The sequence below is a fragment of the Micromys minutus genome, assembly GCF_963924665.1.
Source record: "Micromys minutus genome assembly, chromosome: 11".
NCBI lineage: Eukaryota > Metazoa > Chordata > Mammalia > Rodentia > Muridae > Micromys > Micromys minutus.
Window position 1 is genome coordinate 44822574 of NC_137980.1, and position 22386 is coordinate 44844959.

A 22386-nucleotide genomic window follows, 5' to 3' on the forward strand; every position below is an offset into this window, starting at 1 on the left:
TTAAACCCCGTCTAAAGTATCATGGTGACTAGAAAACAAAAGGGAAAAATACATTAAAAAGCCCCTGATAGCCAGTTGGGCAGTTGAAAGAGATATGGAAAATTCTAACCATGGGATTAATTCAGTTCTGGGGTGATGCTAACTCATGTTCTATGTTGCTTTAAGAAAACTGAAGTTTATTTGGGTGAGACTGAGTCAGAGAGCAAATGATTCCTTTGCAGAAATCACAGAGGCGACTATCTGCAGCTTCTCCTAAGGGCCATTGATCTGAGACTTATTAAAATCGCTAACTAAGAGAAAGAAGGAGAAAATCTATAAAAGGAAGGAGAGGAGGAGCTGTGGGGTAAGTGGGAGTATAGGTAAGGGGACCTGAGTTCTAGAGCTCCAGTAAGAAGTGACATTGTAGGTCCTTGACCTATGCAGACAGGCCAGCAAGTCCACCTAGATGCCAGGAGGGCCTAGGTAGGGACAGGGTCTCACCTGACCCCCAAAACTCTGGGAGATGAGTTTGCCTGAAGGTCACCTAAGCAGAGCAGTTTAGCACTATCATGGAGGGCGCTGGGGATGGGGTTGTAGCTGGTTTGGTGGAGTTCCTGTTTTGCATGCATGGGGCCTAGGTTTAATCACCAGCCCCGTGTAACCAGGTGTGGCATTGCATGCCTGCAGTCCCACAACTGAGGAGGAGGCAGAGGCAGGAGGATTAGAAGTCTAAGGAATTGCTTTCTACAATGTGAATTTAAAAGGTATCCTGGGCCACACGAAATCCTATTGTGTGGGTGGGTGGGTGGAGAGAGAAAGAAAGGGACAGAGACAGAGACAGAGAGACAGAGAGACTAACTGTGTTCAGAAGATGCACTGATACTGACTCTCTGTGTGAGGGAGAGTCCCTCTTTTAGAAACACTAACTCCCACTGTTAACGTCCTTTAAAGTAAATCATTCGGTGAGCTAGGCATGGCTGCACACATCTCTAGTGTCAGTTCTAGGGAGGCTGAACTAGGAAGATGATGAGTTCACATCCAGTCTAAGTTACATAGCAAGACCCTGACTCAAAAAATGAATAAAACAAATAAATATTGACTGGTAAAGTGGCTCAGTGGGTAATGGCACTCGCCACTAAGCCTGATGGCCTGTCCCCAAACCTCATGTGGTAGAAGGAGAGAATCTATTCTTGAAGGTTCTCTGATTTTATGAATAAACATGCTATGGCTTGCACGTGTGCACACACACATATGCATATGCGCATGCACACACGCATGCTCACACAGAAATTAAAATAAATAAATGTGAAAAAGAAGATGACTAGTGAAGGAATTAAGAGAAGAATTTAGGGCTGGAGAGATGGCTCAGTGGTTAAGAGCACCGACTGCTCTTCCAGAGGTCCTGGGTTCAAATCCCAGCAACCACATGATGCCTCACAACCACTGGTAACTCCAGATCCAGAGGATCCAGTGCCCTTTCCTGCTCTCCATGGGGACCAGGCATGCACAGATATATGTAGTACACAGATATATGTACAGACAAAACAGCAATGCAAATGTTTATAAAGTATGAAAAATTAGGCCAACCATCCAAGAATGGCACCCATATCTACACTGCCCCCGACATGCAGATGTCTTTCGGGTGCAGAGATCGTGTTACCCCAAACTGGACTGCCAATAAATCACAAGAACCAGGCCTTACTGTCTCCACCAAAACATTCTCCTCTTCGGTGTTCAAATCCAAGTGTGAGGTCGAGGCAGCAGGTTGGCAGAGCCTGTTGCATGTGCACACTCTGGTATCCAGGGATGCCTGGCCACTGGGCATACAGTATTTTCTGTCGTGCTTGGTGGTAACTGGACTCTGGGCCCTGCGGAATCTAGTGACAACAGTTCTCTTCAGTACAGCAAGGGGGTAGCGGTGTGAGGGAGAGAAGAGCATCAATTTAGCGGGACCCTCTTGGTAACATTGTTGCAATTTTGGCACTCAGGTTTTCCCCTCTGCAAATGGAATTTAGCATTACTTCCTCCCCTAAAACCCAGCCTGGGAGACTAAGGAAAAGAACATTTAGACAACTCTTAGGATTGTGTTGGGCTCTGGAGATTTTAGTTACATAAGCCCATACCCTTCAGTCATTGGAAATCCCCTTTATCCTGTTGGTTTTCCTACTTGGAACTGACAGTCTCAACCACAGCCAGGGTGGGTGGTGCCTCATGACTGGCAAGTAAAATGGGCCAATCCAGAAGCCCCTAGTTCCCAGGAGCCACGAATTGCTAGTATTAACACCGCGAGTGATTCCTCAAAGGCTCCTTCAGTGCTCTCTCACAGAACTGCTAAGAGTCAGGCTTGTAAGAAGCGTCTGGAATGTCTTCTAGGGATAGGGTTTAATTATTTGGGGGCCATCAGAGGATCTGGGACACAGAAGATTGCAGAGCTCCTTTGGTTGGAAATGGGTCCACAGTCCAGTGACTCCTCCCCTAATCTCCTTCAGTTTAGAGATGGAACTCAGCCAGCTAGGTAAGCTCTTTACCGCCGAGATACTGCACAGTCTTGCCACTGTCTGTTGAGTGAATAAGTGTGTGGCAAGGGGAGGAGAGAATCCAGAAAGCGCTCACGGGGCAGTAGCAAGTTGCTTTCATCCTTCCAACAGCCTGCTGCTGCCTGTTGAAGCTCCAGATGTGAGTAAAACCCAACTCTTGTCTTCCAGGACAGGGCGGTTGGGGCTGGAGCCCAGGCAACAGGACTTGGTGATGTGAAATCTGAGAGGTGAAGTAGTGACGGATGAAAAGAAGTAAAGGGACCAGTCTAAGAGAAACCACTGTTGCCGATGATGGATGATGTGGTTTCTTGCTGGGGAGACAGACAGTAGGGTGTGGTGGGGTCTGTGAGCAAGTGGAAGAAGCGCACCCTTTTCAAAGGGAACACTGCTCTGAGGGTAAAGAAAAGAGCCCTCTTTTCTTGGTTTTCAATTTGTCCAGGAAAACCAGAAATTAGGTTTTGTTTTGTTTTGGTTTTTGGTTTTTTTGTTTTTGTTTTTTTTTTTTTTTTTTTTTTGTTTGTTTTTTGTTTTTTTTTTTTGTTTTTTGTTTTTTTTTTTTGCACGAAAGTTCCTGTTCTTATTTTTAGGCAGTGAATATAAAACAGTAAAAACAATCACATAGGCAAAGAAAAAAAAAGCATATGTTATGAATTCTTGACCTGAGCCAGAGACGCAGGATATGACCTGCAGTCTTACTGGGACCAACAGATGGCTCTAAAGAGCAATCCTGACACAGTTCATTAAACGCAGTTCAGGAAGACATGATATGATGAGCCAGAGAACAAGAGGCTTCCTAGAGGAGGCCACAAAGCGAAGTTCAGAGAGGCCTGTCAGTGGAGACAGCCCCAAGGGAGGGGGCTGGCAAGTTTCAGATGAGGAAGAAGGAGAAGACAGGGCTTCAGGGACCAGGACCCACAGAATGTGGCCCCAAGTGCCTGGCCTGCCTGCTCAACCGTCCCTCCATCATCCTGATTACAACTTCTGCTGGTTTTGATAGAAAAAACAGAGACTATATTTATGCCTTCCTCAAAAGACCATTTCCTGTAATCGGAAGGCCTTTCAGCCGTGGAGCTTGGTAACACTCTCTGCCTTTCTCCTCCCCAGTTCTTACTCCTTCATCCACCCTGTATTTCTCCCCACTTCATTTTCAGGAATACTAAAGAGAACACACTCTTGACCTTTATCCGAACAGTTTGCACTTACCAGTACAAAGAGAAGCAATTTGCATAAGAGGGAATGCCCCCACCCCCAACCCCCAACAGTTCTCCCTTTCCCTGTACCCTGAGCCAAACACACGGGATGACTCAGAGAAGGCAGCCAGCAGAGCCTGGGTTAGAAGTCAGGAGTCCAGTCCAAGCCCAGCCCAGCAGTCCGAGCCCAGCCCAGCAGTCCAAGCCCAGCCCAGCAGTCCAAGCCCAGCCCAGCAGTCCGAGCCCCCCTGCAGTCCGAGCCCCCCTGCAGTCCGAGCCCCCCTGCAGTCCGAGTCCCCCTGCAGTCCGAGCCCAGCCCTGCAGTCCAAGCCCAGCCCAGCAGTCCGAGCCCCCCTGCAGCCAGGCCTCAGAGGCTCAGCTGTCACATAGGCAGAAGGTCGGATGGGCTCCAGGTACCTAAGGTCACACTGTACATCACGACTCAGGCCAGCCCCCTCCCGCCACACTCACCGTGGGCGAGTCATGGTGCCAGGCTCCCATCACAGGTAATTCTGGCTGATGCTGGAATATTGGTTATTTTTTTCTTGCTTCTATTGCAAAAGCCACTCAAGGAAGGACGGGCTTATTTTGCCTCACAGTTCAAGGTACAGTCAGTCACGATGGGAAAGGAGCAGAGTGCTGGTCTCCTCACATCCAGTCAGGAAGCAGAGACGAATGCCTGGCTTCTACTCACTTCCTCGCGTCTCTTCAGTCAGGACTCCAGTGTCCCATCCCCTATCCCCGGTCTGTCCGCCCCCCAGCCACAGTCAGGATGGGTCATCTGACATCACTTAAGCCTATCAATATCTACATAGACAAGCTGGGAAGTCTGTCTCTTAAGTGAGTCAAATCCCATCATATCTTATATTGACAATCAAGGTTAAACATCACAGCTCACCCCTTTGTTGATTTGAGAAATAAACATGTCACTTAATCACAACGTTTGACCTTGGCTCTACCATTTCCTGTCCATCTCATGATGCGAAATGCATTTAGGACATCTCTAAAATGTCCACAACCTTAAGTGGTCCCAACACTGTTCAGACGGCCAAAGTTTCTCCTGGGACTGAAGGCAATATTTGAGCCTTAATATGATAATGAACAAGTTCAATGCTTCCAACATAACTGGCTCACAGTAAACATTCCAATTCTAAGGAGCAGAAACAGGAAGCTAGCAAGGAAAATCAGCTGAATCAATACTAAAATACAGCAGGGCCAGCACTGATTCTCAGCTCTTGCGGGCTTTTGATGGCATCCTCTGGGCTCAAGTGGACTTGGAAGGCAGGATGGGTTGAATGAGTACTGGATAGTATGGTGGTTTGAAGGCTTGGCCGCTAGTTGGTGGAACTATTCTGGAAGGATCAGGAGGCGTGGCCTTGTTGGAGGAGGTGTGTCACTGAGGGTGGGCTTTCAAATGCCCATGCTATTCTCATTAGTTCTTCCTACCTTATGGTTGTATCTCAAGATGTGAACTCTCAGCTATTGCTCTAGCACCACACCTGCCTGCTGCTATTCTCCCTGACATGACAGTCATGGTGTCTTATCACAGTAATAGAGAAGTAACTAAGACACCCTCACCCTTTAGTTCCACTGTCTGTGGCATATATAACCTCTCATGGGTTGGCTCTTCTCTGTGCCTACAGCTCACCTTGGTAGCTATCCGATGGTCCTTTCAGCTACCACATCCTGGAAATTCCATATCCACTTAACCTTCACCTTCATAGCTTCATGCAATGGCCTCCCAGGGACTCCACTCAGGAAATATGATCCCATAACACATTACTTAGCCTCAGCAGCTTTCTGGGATCTCTGTAACTAAATTGCTATATTCTACATGTCTAAAAATGTAATACCACATGGACAATGCATGCTCTGTCAACTCCAAAGGAGATTGGGTTCTGCCACCACCACAGCCGGCACTGCACTGGGAAAATATTTGTTTTCAAGTGGGGAGTCTCTAGTCTGGTAATATGAATCCAGGCTCTCTCCTCTCAAATGAATTTGCATTTTTACATGTTGAGAACTTTTGGTGGGGTTCCTTTGATGAATGGAGCCTTGCCCTCAGAGCGTTCTCCTATTGTCTTACTACAGAGCTTACGATGTCTCTTTAATGATGTGAACGAACCTCTTTAACATTCATATCTGGCTTCTGCATGTCTACCTTGTCAGCAACTTTAAATTTGCTTATGTTTATTTTTTTTTTGGCCAAATTATACATTTTAAAATATTTGCACTCTCACTGTAAGTCTGACTAAGAGCAATAAGCAACAACCATTCCACAGACTGGATGTTACTCTCTCTTGGAATTTTTCTCTGGCCAAATACATTTGCAGATTACTTTTAAATCCATTTTCTCTTATATTTTCAAGACAGAGGCACAATGCAGTCAAATTCTTTGTCAGAAAATAGCACAAATGGCCTCTAGTTTGGTTTTGAGTAAGGTCCTTGTCCATCTCTGAAATCTCATGAGTAGGACCTCGGTGGTCCACATTTCTCTCAACATTCTGATCTTCTAAACTCCCATCAGAATGATGTCTTAAGCTCTGCTTAGGGCATTCAGGTGTCTCTCTAGCTCGCAGGTTCAAACTCATATAGTGAAAGTGTGAGGTGACTGGTCGCACTGCATCCACAATCAGGAAGCAGAGAGAGAAATGCTGACACTCCCCTGCTTCTTCCTATGTACTTAGCTGAAGTTCGAAGCCCATAGAATAGTGATATGTCCATGCAGGTATGCCTAGAGGATTGTCTCCTAAGTGATTCTAAATACCACCAAGGCAGCCATCAAGGTTAACCAGGGATCTATGAGGTAAAGGGAGTTGTTCTGCTATGTACACAAGAAAGTGAAGCCTTTACAGGGAAGTAAAGTAGTAACGCTTGCCTACTAGGGTATTATTTGAAACAGATGGACACAAATATCATCAGAAGATGGGCCTGTAATCCCAGTTATTGGGGAGGCTGAGACAAAGAACTCAGAGTTGAAGGCCAGCTGAGCAATGTTGATGAAAACCTGTCTCAAGATTTTTTTAAAATGAAGTTAAAAAAAAAAAAAAAAGGCTGAAGATACAGTAGAGTGGAAGAGACCTGCTTGCCATGCACGAGGCTCCAGTTAGTTCCTGGCTCCTAAGCATCCACAGTAACACATTAAAAACACAGGAGACTTTCAAGTCCAAAGCACTCAGCAGTTTTCCAGCTACAGTCCCACCCTCTGGGACACCTTGGTAATCATTTTGATTTTCTCCTCTTCTACAAACCACAGTGTCGTGGTCTGAGTCTTGTGGACTTTGCCTGATCTCCAATTTCTCTGTTGAAATCTTAGGGCCAAGTCATAGCATTGGGGGTGGAGATGAGGTCCTGAATGTAGGGAACCTTGTAAGTGGAATTGGTCTCTTGTGGAAAGGAGCCATTAGAAATTATTACCCTAAGGTAAGCTACAAGACACTGGGTCTTCTGCTTGATTTTGAATTCCCTGGTCTATAGTGCTATGAAAATAAAAGCCTGTTGTGTGTAAGTCATGCAGTTTATGAGAGTTTGTTGCAGCAGCCTAAAGGGACCAAGATAAACTGCTGGGCAATATGTTCTGACAATACTCTAACTCCATTTACCCTCTCAGCTTCTAGTCCTTGATCATTTGATGTTCATGTACTTACTTGTGGCTCTATTTCTTTTCAGAAATGTGGTAAATGCAAGCCATGGTTTCTTGTTTTCCTCTTTCTTTCTTTTGGTGGACACTCGGGTGGTTTTCTCTGTCGCGTCTTTGTATGCAATGCTGCCAGAACATGAAGGTAAATCTTTCTCCAAAACCTCTGGTTTTGTTTCTTTTTGTAGTTATCTTTCATTACTAGGAACCACACACCAGGGAAATGCTCTACCACTGAGCCAATTCCCCATCACTGAACTCGTTCTGTCAGAATTAGAATTGATAGATTATTTGCTCTCTCTCTCTCTCTCTCTCTCTCTCTCTCTCCCTCTCTCTCTCTCTCTCTCAAGATTTATTTATTTAATGTATATGAGAACACTGTAGCTATCTTCAGACATATCAGAAGAGGGCACCAGACCCCAAGACAGATGGTGGTGAGCCACCATGTGGTTGCTGGGATTTGAACTCAGGACCTCTGGATGAGCAATCAGTGCTCTAAACACTGAGCAATCTTTCCAGCCCCCACCATTCTCTTTTCTTTAATGGCTGTTTTCTCATTTGTGACACCAGTGCCCAAAGGCTCAGTTTTATTGACATTTCCTAATAATTTTATTATTTTGTTTTATTCTTTGGCACATGTGCTGTATTTAAATATATGCACTTGTGCGTGTTACTGTGTGTGGTATGCAAGTGTGTGTGTTGTGTGTGTGTGTTGTGTGTAGTAGTGCATGTGCACACATGTGCAAATGTGTGTACACGGGTGTAGAGGGCAGAGGTTGACATTGGGTGTCTTCCTTGATGGCTCTCCAGCTTCTTCATTGAGGCAGGGTCTCTCACTGAGCCTGGAGCTCACTGACTCGCTAGATTATCTGGCTGGAAACTTGAAGGACTCACCTCTCTTTATCCTCCAGAGCTGGGGTTACATGTATGCTGTCATGCCAGGATTTTATGTGGGAGCCGGGAGTCTAAACCCAGTTGTCATGTTTTTCCAGCAAGCCCTTTGCCGGCCGTCTCCCCACCCACTTTTTGTCTTGGACAGTCCCCATCCTTATCCATCGGAGGTGATGACATCTCACTGTGGCTTCCATTTCATTTATGTAACGTTCAGCTTCATTTCCTAAACCTAAGAAATAGCTCACATACAGGGCAGCGCTGTGTCTTCTAAGTACAGATGATACACTTCGTCAGCATCTGTGTGTGTAGCCACTAACAGATGAAGACCAGAGACATTCCAGTACACCAGAGGTCTCTCTCACACCCCCTCCTAGTCTGGAGCCCTCACAGGGAACTACTCTTCATGGGCATGTGCATTTTAAATATATTTGGTGGCTTTTGCCCTATTCAACTGTTTTGCAACCTAGTACAGTGTCCTCTTAGATTTGCAGACATGCTAACATTCTATGTAGCCTTCTCACCTTTATCTTGAAGAGGGCGATTTCATTGTTGAACGTTCTCCTTGTATTGACATTCTTCAGGTCGCTTCCATTTTCGTTCTGAGCCTCCTTACCAAGTCCACCTGCAGCTTACACTTTTGTGACCAGCCTGCTGCATAGCAGGAGAGCTTCTGTTGTCGCTCAGAGGTGAAAATACATAAGCTGAGCTCCCGGGATGCTGGTGAAGAATTGGAATGTCAATGTGTTTGTTGATAACAAGAAATGAAACTGTTGAGCAGACAGGAATCATCTCCTCAGCTTGAAGGCAGAACCAAGGGAAAAGCCAAATGACACTCAGGAGGTAGCTGGTGCACATGTGTCTGTCCCACAGGATCAACCAAGAGCTGTCAGATGTCAAATACTGTTCTGAACACAGGGAGAGTTTACAAGGATGGGTCCTCATCCACAGATCCTGAAGTGCAGGGGATAGCAGGCCATCAATAGATGATCATACTTCCGGGTTCGAGGAGAAAGGCATTGAATCCGTTAGCCTCCACTTTCTCTCTGAACTCACTAAAATACTAGCCATAGATCTTGTAAACTGCAACCCACTAAAACAGGGGTCAACAAACAATGACCCATGGCTTAAATCTACTTGCTGCTGACTCATTTGTAGTCCGTCGGGTAGGGATCATTTTACATTCTCAGATGACTGTAGAAAAGCAATCGAAGGGGCAGTAATGTTTTTATGATATGTAAAGATGATGCAAAGTTTGGACTCAGGGCTCCTAAATCAAGTCGTTTTGGATTACAGCCACATGTCCCAGCAGGCGGGGTATGCATCGTTGGTGGCCGCTCTTGTGCTGCAGTGACAGAGACAAACTCAAGCAGCAGAGGCCTTGTGGTGGGCAGTTTGCCAACCCCTGCTTGAAAGCATCCCTGTTCCAGAGACTTTTATGCAACCTGTGTTATGCACTGTGCTGTAGGGGAGCTGGCCCCTGATCCTTGTGACCATCAGATACTTTAAGATATGGCTGGTACAGATTGAAGTGAACATTTATTTTAAGTTTAAACATCTGCATGTGGCTTTTAGGTACAATGCTTGTATACCACAGCTGTGGTGAGTAAGAAGGCTGGGTTGCCATATGCCAAGCATAGGGAAAGACAGTGAAGACCCAGGCTTCACGTCACAAGAAGGAACATAGTAGAAGTTCCCCGGATAAGGCTGGAACTCACTCTGTAGACCAGGTTGGCCTTAAACTCAGAGCTCTGCCTACCTCTGCCTTCCCTCCTGAGTGCTGGGATAAGGTTTGTATCACCACCAACCAGCAATTATGTATTTTTTAAAGGATCAAAAATCATCTGTGGTAACATTCTCTTTAAAGAATAGATGGGGAGCACAAAGAATGATCAACACACACACACACACACACACACACACACACACACACACACACACACACCACATGGTAGATTATAACCATCTTAATTCCAAGATGCAGCTACTATTATTTTAAAGGCCTCCATTGAAACTTTGAATTACTTTTCTTGGTTTCTATAGGATATTTGGAGAGAGGGAAAATGAGCAGATACACTCAATAAGCCCCGATGGCCCCACAGTCGAATTTCTTTCATTAAATGTGCATGCACATAATACATATGCGTCATGGATCAGTTAGAGAACGGCAAAGGGGACAACAGTCACCCACACTCTTATTGCTAACGGGGTGAGCTTCATTCCAGGAAGCACCCTGAGCCTAAATAAATACACACACACACACACACACACACACACACACACGCCTTTACACAGACAAACATATGTATAAGAATATATTCATACGTAGCTTCAAACAAACGGGATCAGACTGCACATGCACATCTTTTTCATTGTGCATGCATGTGTGTGCCTGTGCATGTGTGTGTGTGTTGTCGTTACAAGTGGTGGAGGCATGTATGTGCCTATGCACATTCACATATAGGCCAGAGGAGGACATCAAGTGTCCTCTGTCGCTTCCTGTATTATTCTCTTGAGACGGAGTCTCTCCTTAGGTATGCAGCTAGGCTGGGAGTCAGCGAGCTCTCAGTGATCCTCTGGTCTCTACCCAACTCCTCTATGGCACGGGAGCTACAGGTATATGTGATCATACTTAGCTGTTTCCCTGGGTTCTGGGGTGAATACTCAGGCCCTCTTGCTTCCTCAACATTCTTACCCACTGAGTCATCGTCTCAGCTCCCAGACTATACATTTCTTGTAATTATTTTTAATTTTCTAATTAATCAATGCATTGTGTTGACCTTTCACATGAATACTAGGAACTCAAGCAAGTTGTTATTATTATCATTATTATCATTATCAATGCACTGAGAGAGCTGAGAGACAGATAACCAAGCCTATCTGTGACCGCCACTAGGTGTCTCCATGGTGCCCATGTGGACAGCTGACAAGAGGAAAAGGAGCTATTCACACTAAGGGTGACCAGTCACCCTGCCCATCTTACAGGAGCTGGAGGAAAGTGAGAAGATTCTAATGGAAGGGGCAAAAAGGCACTCCATGGGTCAGATCCAGGACTTGATGCATCTCCGAGCCTCAAGAGTCATACTGACCACCATAGAATTATGTTCCCATGGTAGCAGGTGCCAATCTTGCCACCCATTACAGGGACAAGGATGTTTCACACAGGCAGGCCCATGTCTGTAGGACCAAGTGGCTCTCACACTCCCCCCACAGAAACATCAGAACCAGCCTTGTCAGACCTGGAGAAAACTGTTGAAGGCTCTGGTCACGGTACCCAAGTGGATTACGAATCAAGAAAACACAACTTAAAAGCAGCCCCCAGCCGCCATGGAACAGAGATGGAGTTCTAGCCAGCCCAGTTCAGCACCAAAGGAGAACATCCACATAGGCCTGTCTGCAAAGACCAAGGCAGACATGTTTGGTCATCTTGGATTTCTTGTTTACCTCTGTAAAACTCTAGTTGAACAAATGCTAAAGGGAACTGAGTAATATACTTCTCTCTCTCTCTCTCTCTCTCTCTCTCTCTCTCTCTCTCTCTCTCACTAATTCCCTGGAACTAACTGCCTAGGTCCCAATAGCCACTAACTCCGGATCCGCTTGCCCACCCTCCCTAGGTATGAGATTACCCACATGCATCATCATGCCTGGCCCTAGGAATGTAGTCCTTTTATAATTTTTTTCTAAAATAATTACAAGAATCACTACATGATGTGGCTTCCATAAACAACAACAAACTGGCGAAGGTACAGGACCTGGTTTCCAGAGTCACCACATTGTAACAGTCAGATGTCTCATTTCAATTTTTTTCTTAGTTATTAACTCATTTTGTGTGTGCTTGTATGTAGGCTGATGCATCTGCCTAAACCACAAGCATGTGTGTGGAAGTCAGGACAACTTGCAGGTTCAGATTCTTTCCTTCTGCCGTGCGGGTCCTGGAATACAAATTAGGTCACCAAGGCAGGTACCTTTAACCACTGAGCAATCTTGCTAGCCCCAATTGTCTAGTTTTTAACAAACAGAAGGAGGATGCACGTGCACGCGCACACACACACACACACACACACACACACACACACACACCTTTAAGTTCACAAGACATACAAGGAAACAGAACAAGAGCCTCCACAGAACTAAATAAAGTGATATACGCTAGTCACCAAAGACTTCAAGCCAACTATTAGCCAGGCATGGTGGCACACTCCTTCAACCCCAGCATGTGGGAGACAGAAGTAGGAAGATTTCTGAGTTTGAGGCTAGCCTGGTCTACAGAGAGTGTTACAGATCATCCAAGGCTACACGGAGAAACCCTTGTCTTGAAAAACCAAGAGGAACAAAAGTGACCTACCATAAATGTACTCAAAGAGAGAAAGGAAATGAAATGGTGGACAGAATTACACAGAAAGCCTGGAGCTGAGGGGGAGCCAGGGCTTAGTGGGTAAGTGCACTTGCTACCAAGAATGACTACCTGAGTTTGGCAATGGGAACCCTACACAGTGGAAGGAGAGAACTAACTCCTCCAAGTTTGTTCTGACCTCTACATGTATGGCATGGCACACATACACATGCATTCATATGTAGGAGGCATGGGGGCTCTTGTGCTCACATGTGAGCACCAGGGGAGCCAGGGTTGTTAAATACACAGGGTTGTCTCCTTAAAGGCAGAGATGCATAGCCTGTTTTCCACCCAGAAGTCTGGGAGTAGACATGGCTAACAGCATGATGAACCGTGTGCTGTCTGTATAGCAGAGACCATCCCACACCCTTCCCAAGATCCTTACCATGAGCTTGTCTTTTTAAGCTAATGTATAGAACCTATCTGTATAGAAGATGCCTCGTGAGCTTTGAAAAGACTTTTGATGTAGTCATGTCCTAAGCTTTGCTGTGCACATGAGACTGAGTTAATTATCACCAGGAAAATTCTCACCAAACTGTGCTGTGCTTAAATATACCTAAGATAACCTATTTGGGCTCCAATTCTTAAAGTTTGAACCGACAGCAGCTACTGAGTCAGCTTGAACTGAAATACTTTCTTGCCTCCCATGGATCATTGCTCTGATGGCCATGGTGGACACACACACACACACACACACACACACACACACACACACACACAAATTGTCACTCTTTGCTTTAAAAATGGAATTGAAGTATAATAGAAATTAAAAATATAATGTCTAATTCCTGATCTAATTTCATCAAAATCTCTGGTGAACAAATTCCATCACTGGCCTTCCTCCTTTTCTTCAGGCTCCTCCTTCTTTTTCCGTTTAGACGAAGTCTCACCGTATAGCTCTGTCTGGCCTGGAGCTCACTATGTAGAGTAGGCTGGCCTTTATTTCACAGAGCTCTGCTTGCCTTTGCCTCCCAAGTGCTGGGCTTACACGTGTATTCCATTGTTCCTGGCCCTCAACCTTGGCGTTCAAATTTCTGTCAGTATCGGGTGCCCATGTCTCACAGCTCTGGTTATAAGACAGGGAGCCATGAATCTGATGGACAGGCACACTGAAAGCTTGGAAAGCATTAAAGTTTGTTCCCCAGGTGACAAGAATCAGAATCATAGGCCCTGCATGTGGGTAGCAGCATTCAGAGCAAACTTCCTTTTCAGTTCTGATGACCAGACAAATCTAGAAGCCATGGGCAGGCCCATGCTGTTTAAACTTCATGAAAGCTTTTAAAAAACAAAACAACAACACAACAACAACGAAACCCCAGACATTTGGAGTCTCCATACCCACAGTGTAGGTTAATAATAAATTTTTCTCTGTCGTTCGTCTATGAGGTTGTTGATCCTCAGTTAACACACCATAGTTTGGGACAGCCTTGTCCTGTAAGCCTACCATCTGCCTCGTAAGTATTCATAGATACTTCCTCATAATGCACAGTGCTGAACCCCTGGGGCGACTCACTATCTGGAGCAGCCCACTCCAGTCTCTCTTTGGATGGTTGGTTTGCTAAACTGCTGCTCAAACGTCCTGTCTTGACTGAATTCTTTCTTTCAAGGAGGCAAGAGCTCAGAGACCCTCATAGCATAGATGGGACTCTCTGGGACTCTCCAGTCTTCCTTACACAGATGGACACACACACACACACACACACACACACTCAGCTAGCACAGGCCATTTCCCTTCCCCTTTTGCTTGCTCTTATTTCTGCCTGGGGTGTAGGTGAGATTTCTGGAAGTGGGGCAGCCATCTTGTGACTGAGGATGAGAGCCTGCTCCTAAGGACTGAGGACAGCAGAACGGGAAGGAACTTTTGTCTCTTGGGATTTTTTTTAGCCCCTATGCTAGCCCAGACTGCCTTGTCAGATAAGAGGAAATTTCCTTGGTTGGATTTCTGTTCTGTGCTCCTCACTGCAATCCTGACTAGATACATTATCCAAGAAATGTCTCTTTTCTGACCTATAGTCCTGGCAGGTGGTATTAATAAATGCCCGTGGCGACCCAAAAATAGACGAGAGGGAGGAGGGGTTGTCTGATCCTGAACCTGCTGAGCTATCACCCCGTTCTGGCTGGGCTTCGTGCAAGAGTGCAGTAGTTAGCACCCTCCCTGCCAAGCAGGGCACAGGAGGCTGCACATGCGTGTTTGTAGGGAAGCTCAGAGTCTGCACCCCTTCTGCTTAGTGGGTAGCACTGAGTGTCTGAGGTCCTCGTGGAGAACTGAGAAACACTACATGGAAGGTCCACGTCTGAAGAAGGGACTAGAGAGCAGGGGTGTTGGCAAAGCCTGGCTCAGTCAGATAAATGGGGTCTCCTTCCTCTGTCTTTCCATGAGGCGGGTGCCGGGAGTGAGGAGGTGAGAAGCCAGTGCGGGTCCACAGTGAAGCTCGGGGGACGTGCACGACTCCGACAGCCCAGGTACCGGACTATGTGCTGCCGAAGCGGAGTCTGCGCAACTGAAGGAAAGTATCTCCTTATGGAAGAGTCACAGGCTGGTGTATAGACCATAAGCCAAGCTGGGGGACAGAGCTGGGCATGCCGGGAGCCCCAGCTCTGAGGAATCTAGGAACTGGGAAGTGTCAAACAGCGCAGGCTCATTGAAGGAAGGTAGCATGCCCAGCTGGTATTTTCGAGATGGCGATGTAGAGGGTGGTTTTCTGAAAGCAGCTAATTATTTTGGTACCAGAAGAATGGAGGGAGGTGGTGGGGTGACAAAACAAACAAACAGACAGATGGACAGGCAGGCAGGCAGACAGACATGCCCAGTATGAAACTGTTGTCGTGTAGGGCTTTTGGAATGAGGCTGAGCCCAGTTTCCCTCTTCCTTCTGACCATTGCTCTCTGTCTTTGATCAGATTCAGTAAGCCTCAGTTTCCCCACCTATACTCAGAATGCATCATATCTAAAATCAACTTATATGTAACTCTCGTGGGAGGGCAGGGGTTTTTGCATGCCTCCCCCTTGTGTAGGGTGAAGCTCCTCACTGATCCACGGATGCTCTATGAACAAATGAACTCGACGCGCGTCTCAGGATAATTCCTGGGTAGAGCGCTGTGTTACTGCATCTGTAAGTGGCAGGTTCTGGGAGTGACAGTGAGTATGACCCCTTCCTTGCTGCCTCACCTTGTAAAGGAGAAAGGGAGGGGAGCAGAGACCCTGTCACACACCGAGAGAGACACAGCAGCTTACACTGTAAACACAGCTGACCTGCTGACCCACAAGAACAGTTCACAGCTCTCGAATGCCCAAGCTAGACCCACAGTTTGGTGTCTGGTGTGTGTAGGAGGGAGGAAGGGGGAGATGCGTGCCAGCAACAACAGGGCTTCCTGCAATTTGTTGCATGTTAAACTCCACTCCTAGGTTTGACATGTCAAGGAGCGGGAAGTCACCACACCCCCATAGTTCACAGTAAACAGTGACACACGGTAGCGAACAGAATAAATGACAGCCCCAAGAACGTGTGCATTGTGTCTGCACAGGCAGAATGACTGTGTTTCCAGTCACTCCTTTGTGTTTTTATCTGCGTGGCTTGACAAGACAAAATGTCGTTCAGATTCCCAGTGTCTCTGAAGATACGCAGAGCATGAGAGAGGAGGAGAAACCTTGAAGAAGCAGGGGCGTGGGCACTTGTGACCTTTACTCCCACCAATAACCAACACTCGGCCATAGTCATCGTCACTGTCATCAGCACCACCCCCACAGTGCCAAACACTCCCTTCACCACACAGGCACCAACCGCAGCATATTTCTGTCTTATCTCATTTTCCATGAAAATGGTTGTTGGAGTGGTGGCCACCAGGGGATGATTCATACTAAGGCCTTGGCCATATGGCCTTCCCCACATAGGCTTCCCAGCCCCCAGCTTCTGTCACACTCAGAAACTCAGAGGTCTCAGCTGTCTGTCTCCTTAAGATTCCCTTCAGCCAATAGAATTTTCTGGTGACTCTGTAATGGCTATTCCTGGCTGTCAGCTTGGCTATATCTGGAATGAACCACAATCCAGAATTGGAGGGCTCACCTGAGATCCAGATCTTGAGGCTGGGAGATACAAGCTTTAGAGCTGGATCTTGGCATGGAGATCTTGAGGCATAGTGGCCATGAAAAGTGTAGGCCCAGGCAAGATAGTACATACCTTTAATCCCCAGAGACTAAGGCAAGGAGATCTCTGAGTTCAAGGTCAGCCTCGGACCAGGCAAATCCCAGATCCAGGCATGGTGGTACACTACTTTAATCTGGGCCACACCTTCTGCTGGAGACCTCCATAAGGACTTTGGAAGCAGGAAGATTCACTCTTCTTTGCCTGCTTGCACTTACTTGCCAGCACATCTGTTGGAATCTGCTTCTACAGAAGACCGACTGAAACACCCAGCCTCATGGGACTGAGCAACTACTAGATTCTTGGACTTTCCATCCACAGCTGCCTATTGTTGGGTTTGTTGGGCTGCGAACTGTAAGTCATCACAATGAATTCTTCAATATAGAGAGACATTCCATAAGTCCCGTGACTCCAGAGAACCCTGACTAATACAGATTCCTGTCCCCAAAGGCCTCCAGCACCCTGACTCGGTAGGACTGAGAGGTCCCTGTGCTCACCCCCATCCTCACCTCTGCCTTGTGTGGTGCCTGCACACGCCCATGAAGGTTAGTGGACACGCATTTGTACCCTCCGTGGGACTGGGACCCAGCTGAACCAGTACTTCTTTTTCTTTTTTCTTTTTTTCTTTTTTAAATCATGTTTCCTTTTTTGTTGTTTGCTTCTTTTCCCCTCCCCGTGCTAAAACCCTTCCCGCGAGTTGCTTCTGTGAATTCTGTCACAACCATGAGCAGAGGAATGCTCTACCACGTTTATTGAGAGACTGCTCAAGAGATCTTTGTTCGAGAATGCCATCTCTGATAGTTACTAGCATACAACTAGGAGTAGACTATCCAATTCTAGACCTTGACTACACGTAAGTGGCTGGGGTGGAGCCTAGCCCTGCAGAGACTTCCCTAGAAGCTTCCAGAGGTATATGGATATGTGTGGCCTAGCCACTACAGGGCTCATGGAATTGAGAAACAAGTACATCACAAGCACTTGGCAAAGAGAGTTGAATATTAGCCCATGGCCTCCATATGTGAATGCTCAGTTAATTTTGGTCTAGGAGGTTGTACTTACCTTGCCTCATAGGTACATCTTTTCTGAAGTAATCATGTCTTCATTTATCAGATAGAGCTGAAAGCTTTGTCCAAGGCCATATAGCTGGACTGAGCTCCAATTCCTGGTATTGTTTTTACTCCCAAGGCTGTGTTCACGGGACAGATCTGGAGGCCTAGGCAGGAGAAGACCACAGGAATGGTGATATTCTGGGAGGAGAGAAATTGGAATGAGCAGAAAGTATCCATTAGATATGTTGGCCTCTTTATAGACCCATCACCTGTTATGATTAGAAAGCAAATAAGTGGCTTCAATAACTAAGGCTGTTTCTTTTTTTTTTTTAAAAAAAAAACTTTAGTATTTTATGTATATGAGATCACTGTAGCTGTCTTCAGAGGGCATCAGATCCCATTACAGATGGTTGTGAGCCACCATGTGGTTGCTGAGAATTGAACTCAGGACCTCTGGAAGAGCAGCCAGTGCTCTTTTTTTTTTTTTTTTTTTTTTTTTTAAATCTTGACCTGAAGTTTCTACCCCACCTTTGATCCTTTAGTTCCTGGATGAAACACACACAGAGACTTTATATTTACAATAGGCCTTAAACAGCACAGAATCTGGGCAGAGACCTACTCTCCATACTATGAGAATCTACTTTCCCATTGATAACCCTGAGTTACTAAATACTATGTTTCATTGGGCTATTCTTTTTTTTTTTTAAACAACTTTATTTTACAAAACAAAGATAAATGTACAGATTTTAAACATTTTTTGCTTAAAATTATACATTTTTGTCAGTACTTTTTTCAGATTTTAACATAATTTTTATATAAAACTATATGAATATATTTTTTAGTCAGTACTTGATTTTTTTCAAGGTTTGGTTGTATGCCTTGAAAACTTAATAGTTACAATGAGCTAAAGTACATGTAAAACAAAATGTAACATGGAAATAGTTAAAGTTTTCTTGTTTTGTAAATTTTTTTGTTTTGTTTTGTTTTCTTTATTTCTTGGACTTCATACAGTCTGTGAGTTGTTTCTGGGGGAGTGCAAGCCTCTGGGGTTAGCATCCCACTATCAGTGACTGCATATTATGTCTGTTCTTTTGTGACTGGGTTATCGCAGCCAGTGCTCTTAACCACGGAGCCATCTCTCCAGCCTGTAAGGCTGTTTCTTTAGCTAAGATACATGCCTATAGAGGCAAAATGTGATTGTGATTTTGGGCTAAGGGGAAGGAGGAATCTGAAAGCAAAGTGTTATCTATCTCTGTGTCTATCTTTCTCTCCAGCCATCAAGTTTTTCTTCATGTTACTTATTATTACTAATGTCTGCATAGGATGTTATGTGAGTGCAGGTAGACGAAGAGGTCAGAGGACATCTCCCCAGCGCTCCCAAGGATAACTCTTACAAGTCACTTCTCTCCTTCCACAGTGAGTTCAGGGGTTGGGTCCTCAGGCTTGCAAAGCAGGTGCTAACACACTGAGCTGTCTCATCGCCCATTCCTACTTTCTTTGTTTCTCCCTGCATAGTGCTGTCCGGCCAGGAAGAGCCTGGGGAAGCTGTAGAAGGTTACAGCTTCTGAGAATTTCCAGTAGGAGGGCCATGGATTCCTAACAGACAATGAGTCTGAGCAGAGGCCAAGAGATTATAAAGAACCCAGAGACTCTTCAGGCTGGAGACTGGTCCAGCACAAGCTCCTGCCTGCATTCCCACACCCCTCATAGCCTTTCCGAGGAAGCCTGTGGTGTGGTGCCATTCGTGAGAACCACAGCACAGGTTCGATGTCACAGATATTTGAGTCCAGACTGACTCTGCTGAGCCTCCCAGCTCATGGCCTAATGGATCCCCAATTGCTAAAGTATGTCTGGTGTGGGGCAAATCATTGACCTTTCTGAGTGATTCCCTGTGAAGAAGCGAGGGTCACCATAATTATCTAGCAGAACTGTGTGTAGACATAGCAAAGAAAGAGAAGCACCTGCAACAGAGACTGACCCATCTGACTGTCTCTTTCTCTCTCTCCCTCCCTCCCTCTCCCCTCTTGCTCTCTCTCTCTCTCTCAAAAAAAAAAAAAAAAAAAAAAAAAAACAAAACAAAAAAAACAAACAAACCTCCACCTTGGTGGAATTCCCCAGACTCACTCTTTTCATGGACTCTTGGTAAGCAATATGAAAAAGCAGAAAGATTTGAGACCCAAAATGTGGCCAGTGAAGAGCACGGTGGGCACCACGCATCATCTGGAGTCATGCGGTGAGGGCAGCCTGTGGTTCCTGTCTGGTGTCAGTCCAGAACCCACGCCAAGCTTAGAGGTGCTCTAGAGAGGATCTGACTGCTACTCTTCAAAAGTGACAAGGCCCGGAAGCCAAGAAAATTGAGAAGCTCACAGGCCAAAGGAGACCAGGGAGATGGGACATCTACACATAAGGCGATGTTCTAATTAAAGACATAGAAGAGAAAAATACATCATCGGGGGAAAAATGAGAAAATCCGAATTAAATATGTAGAGCGGTTAATAATAGACTTGCAATCACCAAGCCCATTTTTTAAGTATTACAAATGTGCTGTGCTTATGTAAGATGTTAACGTCACAGAAAGAGGACTAAAGGGCCAGTGGGAACTTTCCTGTAAATCCGAATTTGTTCAAAACTTTAGAGTTTAGAAGTAAAACCAAACAAAGAGGCTGACCCTGGGGAGATGGGGAGGGCTTAACACACAAGCGTGAGGACCTGGGTTTGATTCCCAGCATCCCACACAGCAGCTCACAACCACGTATAACTCTATTTCCAGGGGATTTGGTGTCCTTTTCTGACTTCCACGCAGACAAAAGTTTGCAAGCAAAACACCCATACACAGGAAAAGATGGATAGGTCCATCCATCCATCCACACATCCATACATAGATTGATACATCGTAGACATACAGACAGATACATACCTCGGTAAGAACAAAGACACCAGGCATAGTTTCTCACATCTATAACCCCTGGAGGCTTGGGTGGGATTTGAGGGCATGAGACGGTGTGGGTGGGTGGGAACAGGCAGATCTTCGGAATTCATCAATCAATCAGTTCTGGGCTCAGTGAGAGTTTGTGTCTCAGAATGATAAGGTGGAGAGTCATGGAAGGAGGCACCCAAACCTGTCCTCCACAAACACAAAGAGCTCTCAGCTCTTTAAACATACTTTTAGAATATATTAACAGGCTGCAGGTGACATGGCTTTAAGAACAGATCCTCTTTCTCTGTTTCCTTTAGCTGTGGAGATTGAGCCCTGGACCTCATGCACCCTAAACCATACAATTCAGTTTTGGGTGGTGACCGTCTGTAATAAAATATTGATACTGCTTTATGCCTGCTAAGCCAGCATTTTATCCACCAAGATATTTCTCAGCCCTCCCAAAACATTAAACATGCTTCCTATTTCTTTTTTTAAGGTAGGGCTTTGCTGTGTGTCTCAGGACCTCAGACTCACAATTCTGTCCCAGCTTCTTGAGTGCTAGGATTACAGGTGTGTTACTCACAACACCTGGCTGTTCCTAAATACTTTATTTATTATATCTCCTTCTCCATTGTCAGTATTTCAGGGCCATGGTTAAATGCCAGGATAGAGGAGATTACTTGCAATAACTTCCCCCATTTCTCTCTGGTTTCTCCACTGCCCTGGAATCAGACTCTTAAGAGAAAAAAAGCATCATAGTAATCTAAGCCTGCCTCCCTCATTCAGGCAGAAACTGTCCCTTTAAAAGAGAGGGAGAAGCGAAGATGGCTCACTGCCTCAAAAAGCCCTCTGATTGACAGCCAAGGGCTCCCAGGAGGACTGATGTCACCACGAGTGAACACCAAGCTGTCCAACCAGCAGTTGAACAGTGAGTCGTCTCCTTGGCTGGGGTGGCTCCTCACAGCACCTGCACAGCGGGGTTTACTTAAATGTCGGAAGGATCTGTGTCAAGGGTGCTGCTTTCTGTTCATTCCCAGCTCCTCAGGACCTTACCTGCAGCCTTCCCTCCTTTTTTTCTCCTCTAGCCCTTGACCCCGACATTTAGTTTACACAGTGCTGAAGACCTTGGACAGACCTAAACACTTCTAGGTTTCCAATATTAACTGGTTCTCATGTGCAAACCTCCCTGCCCCCACCCCAGTTCTCATGAACCAAACACTATCCTTCCAGAATTTTAAGAACAGTGCAGCCTACTGCAGAGCAGAGGAAAATACCAGCTGGTATATGGAAGGTGATATAATTTACGCCGTGCTCAGGAACCATTATGGCTGACAGTGTTCTTTCTCCACTTTGCTTCCAGGATGTCTCTGCAGAGCTCTGCACTTCTTGTAGGGAGATATAAATTATGTAAACCTACATAAAGCACACATACAACTGGGTTAATTTGTACTGCGTAGACACCCATGTGACAGCAGCCCAGCTAGAGATTGGTTATATTTAAGTGTTTTGGTCCATATCCTGCCTCCTCTGACCTTGACACCCATCCATGGGGTACTGATAAAAATGACATGTAAACCTTGAAGAAATGGGAAGGGAGGGGCTGGAGAAATGGCTCAGAGGTTAAGAGCACTGACTCCTCTTCCAGAGGTCCT

General features: G+C 45.8%; 1 long non-coding RNA gene across 2 annotated transcripts; it reads left to right on the top strand.

Moving 5' to 3' along the window:
- Window positions 1-2368: 2368 nt before the first annotated feature.
- Window positions 2369-20345, top strand: LOC308427158. 2 transcript variants are annotated; one of them, XR_013975237.1, is made up of 5 exons: window positions 2369-2494; window positions 15008-17122; window positions 17219-17313; window positions 19092-19233; window positions 19333-20345. It is a non-coding gene; the product is annotated as an uncharacterized lncRNA (long non-coding RNA). The 2 variants fall into 2 exon arrangements; XR_013975238.1 differs by having other exon boundaries at window positions 19140-19233.
- The last annotated feature ends 2041 nt before the right edge of the window (window positions 20346-22386 follow it).